Source organism: Simochromis diagramma, unplaced genomic scaffold (genome assembly GCF_900408965.1).
Source record: "Simochromis diagramma unplaced genomic scaffold, fSimDia1.1 OVJJ01000656.1, whole genome shotgun sequence".
Lineage (NCBI taxonomy): Eukaryota > Metazoa > Chordata > Actinopteri > Cichliformes > Cichlidae > Simochromis > Simochromis diagramma.
Window position 1 is genome coordinate 2754040 of NW_024387038.1, and position 5079 is coordinate 2759118.

Genomic DNA, 5079 nt, shown 5'->3' on the forward strand with positions numbered 1-5079 from the left:
TAAAAGCATTTTACTGTTTGAATAATCCTTATTTACCAGAGCAGACCGGCTCAACAAAGGTAGTGGCAGCAGTGCCCATTTAAAACACGAACAAAATAAACAACCATAGACAACTCACGTTTATTACACTGGTGGCAGCAGAGTTAAGTTTTCTACGGTTGTTTACCACAGCCTGCCTGAGCACACACTTCAGTACGAAACAAACTGAAGCTGATACAGAAAAGGGTTAACCTAACTCATCCTACTGACTTGGAAGTCAGCTAGCCAATCAAGTTTGGAATACTGGCTCAACAAGATGTTGTCTGCTCTACAACTGGAAAGGCTCAGACTAAATAAACTTGGCACTCGTGCCAAAGCACATACAAACTCCAAAACACGTACAAACTCCAAAACACAACGGAAGTACTCCAGAATGCTAGGGGCAGTGTTGAGCTTTTGTTACCTATGACTACACAAGTCAGGAAGAACCAACGACTGGATTTGGTGTAACAGTAACAGGTAAATTAACTTACACATATGCTTTCAATTGTGTAATTTAAGTGATCTCCATAGCACTGTTTTGGAAGTTCAGTTAACGCTAGCAATGTGTTTTGGAGTTTGTACGTGCTTTGTCTCTGGGGGCCACTGTATATATTTATATATAAGCATATATAAATAAAACCACATTTTTTTACATTAGTAATTCCTTTTATGCATGATTTTATATTGTTGTTGGTAATAAATTAATTAAAGCAATGAAACTACCTGAAGAGCCGGCTGGGAGCTGAAAGAGCCGGCTCTCTAAAAAGAGCCGGAATTCCCATCACTACTGGCAACAGTTACTGCAGCCAGCCTCACCTAACCAGTCACACCAAGAAGGTGGGATCTGTTTCCCCATTACACTGACATTTGTGGCAAGTGGAATAATACCACATAAACACTGTTACATACGGACAACAGGCTCTTCCAGGGCACTCTCTTTTCATCAATAAACAACGTCTAGTAGGGGTGCAACAATACACAAAATTCACGGTTCGGTTCGGTTCAATACTTTGGTGTCACGGTTCGATATTTTTTCGATACAAAAAAAATGTTCATGCCTTTTTAATTTGTCATTTATTAAAATTATAAATATATATTTTAACTCAAAAGTACAGTTTTTAAATTTAATGTTGCTGAAACAACAAAGTAATAAAAAAAAACAACTATCTGATCGAGAAATCACTCATCTTTGGAAAAGAGAGTTTATTATAGAGAAATGGCTCTTTCCAAAATAAAAGCTATACTATACGCTTCTTCTGGGCTATATTCTCAGCAGCATATTAAACATATCAGGTCCCCATAAGGAGAATCATGTGCTAACAGCTGTCTAAATGACTCGGGTAAAGTTTGTGGCATGTGTGCTTGTTGTTTTTGTCTGCTTCCACTTGTCTTTGCACTAGGATGATGTCGGAGTAAATGTGCAGTCATATTCGTTGTGTTCCCACTAGTGTTGTCAGCGTTAATCTCGTTGAAATGACGTTAACGCCACAACACGGCAAGTTAACGAGCTACCGCGGATCGCCCCGTGCCTGGGGCTGGACGGCCAACACGTTAACGAGCTAACTGCGCTAACGCACTAGTTCCCACCAATGTAATTGAGCATTTATTGGCACATCCAACATACTGTTTTACTTTTGTCCATGACGCGCTTACCTTCAGGGTCATACGTCACAAACCAAAATAGTTCCACATCTGAATTAGGGTGGGGGGAGGTTCAATTTGCCATGTTGCAAGGAGAGCTTAGCTTCTGTCTCGCTAGCTTGCCCTGCGCTCAGTGAATCTGCGTTCGACTACTCCACCTAGGTTGCACTGTCGAGCGCAGATCCATTGAGCGCGCAACACAGACAGCATCGTCAGAAGGAAAGTTGATCAAATAAATTAAAAATTTGTATTGTTCGATACATATGCGTACCGAACGGTATCGAACGGTTCAATATCAATACGAGTATCATTGCACCCCTAACGTCTAGGGAGCTCTATAGTATTCAATAAGAATACTGCACGTCATCATCATAATAATAACTAGAAGAAGAATTCTGAGTGAAAGTGAAAGCATTTACCTCGTCTCTGACGTCAAACCTTGAAGCCAAACCGCTGTTCATACTGGTGTATCATTGACAGAAACTTTAGGAGAGCAACAAGTCGGACTCAAGCACAAAATGGGAAAAATCTACCAGGTTTTTGTTCAGGGACTAAGGAGTAAGACAATAACAGTCGACCTGTGCAACACTGAGGAGCAGTTTAGGAGTATGACAGTGCTACAGCTGAAGGAAAAATTGGCGCAGAAGCTTCCGGAAAGCACAGGTAGGACAGAAGATAATAAAATAGTGTATGTATGCTTTTATGTTGCTGATTAATTTAAGAGGGTATTTACTGTAATGAGATTGTTTATATAAAGTACTAATCCTAAAGTAAGACACTCAACAGCTTAAAGTGAAAGTAAGGAAGTGGCAATGATAAATTATGGTTTGATGAAAGTGCATTGCAGTATTTCAAATACTTTTATGTGTGTCTGTGTGCGTAGGCGTGTTATTTTAAAATTCTATTTTCAATAGAAACTGAGTGAAGTAAATAGTGCAGCCCAAAATGAAAGTAAGCTAGCCCAAGAACAAGTCCAAATCAGACCGCTCAAGTTCATGTAATTATTTGTAGTTGAAGTAGTTTCAAGGGCAAACTGTTTAAGCAGCTGGAGAAAATAGAAAATAGAAAAAAAAATAGAAACAAAGTTGTCTTTTACCAACCACTAGATGAAACAATTTTTTCTTAAAGTTTATATAGATTTTAATTGGTGTGATAAATTAAGTGTGTGTGTGTGTGTGTGTGTGTGTGTGTGTGTGTGCGCGTGTGTGTGTAGGAGTGGAGGTTATACGGCTGATATTCGCAGATAGGATGCTGGGCGGAGACAACACCCTTCTGTCTGACTATGGAATCCAGCAACAGTCTGTCCTCCGAATGCTGATCAGGGTTCCTGGAGGACTGAAAGCTTGACTGCTGCTACTTTCTGTGATGCATCATAACCCCCTTTGACACTGTGTACATGTAATATAAATGGTACATTTATTATCCCAATATACCGTTTAAGGACAATGATTGTTTTACTGATCATCCTTTATTCCAAATAGAATACCAGTCTGTGTTCTTCTATAAAATTAAACATTTTGTACAGGTATTTTCTTTGTATTTTTGATTATTTTTAATTTTTAATCTTTATTTAAATGTTTTTTTTCAGTTCCCACATTTGCCTTACCCTCTTGTAGATGGCCATAAAATATTTAAAGCTTTCTCTCTCTTCTTTGAGTAATTTTAGGAAATTGGCAATGACAATGGACACATTTTAATTTTTCTTGTTTAAGTTATAGGTACACAATATTGTATAAATATTATCTTAAGTCTATTTTTCAGTTCTCGAAAACAGTTTACATAGTTGGTGCTAGTTCTAAATTTAGTTTAGCCATGTTCTTTTAAGTGATTAATCTCCAATAGTGTGTCCAGTTGTTACTACACATTCACAAAGCATATTTAACAGTAAATCACAAGTTTGTCACTGCTGTTTTTTCATAAATAGTGTAGCTGCTGAAGATCCAGCTGCAGGTTCTCTGACTCGGGAGACTGAGTCTGAGCACAGATTCCACAAAGTTAAGAAAGAGGTAGTGAAAATGTAGAACTGAAATTATCAATTAGGACTGCAGAGTTACATATTTTGGAAACATGTCTTGAAGCCAGCAGATTCCAAGAGCTTCAGTTCAAATAAGTGAACACAAGTGCACAATTTTACATACTTAACCAAGGTCTAGAAGAAGACTCAAATTATCATCCTCAAATGAGGGGAAATTGGTATGATGTTTAAGAAAAACCCAGGAGCCATAAAGCCTTGAGCATGCCATTGATCTATAACTGCTGGAACACTAGCCTTTTAAACCCCAAAGGGGTTTCTGAGCTTCCTGCTCGAAAATGAAATGTCCAAAATAAATTTTAGTATTTCACTTCAATTACAAACTCTGTGTATACAATCTTTCAAATTCAAATTCAAATTCAAATTCAAATTTTATTTGTCACACACACACAACCATACACAGTATGACATGGGGGTGAAATGCTTGTAGCTGTACAATGCCCGACCATTAAATGACAGAAGAAAAGTTTTACAATATTTACAATTTACTACAAAAATTTACAAATTAACTTAGGAATTTACAGTAAAGAATGTGCAAATAGCAGAAGAGATTATAAAGATAAGGATTATAAATTATAGGAATTATAGGATTATAGGAAATGTGTGGTGGTGCGTGTGGTGACGTGTGTGAGAGTCCAGTCTTATAGTGATGTGTTTGGGAGAGTCCAGTCCTACACCTGGGGGAAGAAGCTCCTCCTCCTCATTCTCTCTGTTTTGGCCTTAAGGGAGCGGAAGCGCTTCCCAGACCTCAACAGTGAGAAGAGTCCATTGTTGGGTGTCAAAATAAAGCTAACACTTGTGAATTTAATCCGAGGGTTAAATATTGCAGCATATATTACTGTGTCAAAGTTACTGAGTTTGGAACACAGAAAAAGTAAGTAGGTTTTATCCTCGCCTAAATTTTTTAATTTATTTTTTTAGCATATAACCCTTTTAAAAATATGCTTCAGTTCACATTTCAATCCAAAAATTCAGTGACCAACATATAAACATCATCTGTGCAAAGATTTGTTTCTAAAGTAAAACAGTGAAAAATTACAGCACTGTCAATACATAAATACCCAGACTTCGTACAAAAATGTCCAATTTTGGCACACATTGGACACCATGTCAGTTGAATTTTTTAGGTATTAAAGGACATAAATTATTTAATTTTATTAACTGGTTTAAAAATGCTTGGGTTTTTTTTTTATATTTTTGAAGGATTCTTGAAGGACATTTACATGGTAATGGGCATTTTCTGCCGTGCACAAGGAGTGTTTAATTGGCCTCTGGCCCTTTAAACTCTGAGGGGGTGTAACTTTAGTTTCTCTTGACCAATTTGCTTGATTGACACCTCTTTTTAATCATTTGAGCCAATAACATCACAGCAGTTCTCAACCAGA

The 5079-nt window shown here is 37.4% G+C and overlaps 1 long non-coding RNA gene across 1 annotated transcript; it reads right to left on the reverse strand.

Annotated features, from left to right (window-relative positions):
- Positions 1-402: 402 nt before the first annotated feature.
- On the reverse strand, positions 403-4844 carry LOC120741001. The gene is made up of 3 exons (XR_005697529.1): positions 4834-4844; positions 2776-2783; positions 403-507 (listed from the first exon to the last, which is right to left on the reverse strand). It is a non-coding gene; the product is annotated as an uncharacterized LOC120741001 (long non-coding RNA).
- Positions 4845-5079: the final 235 nt, after the last annotated feature.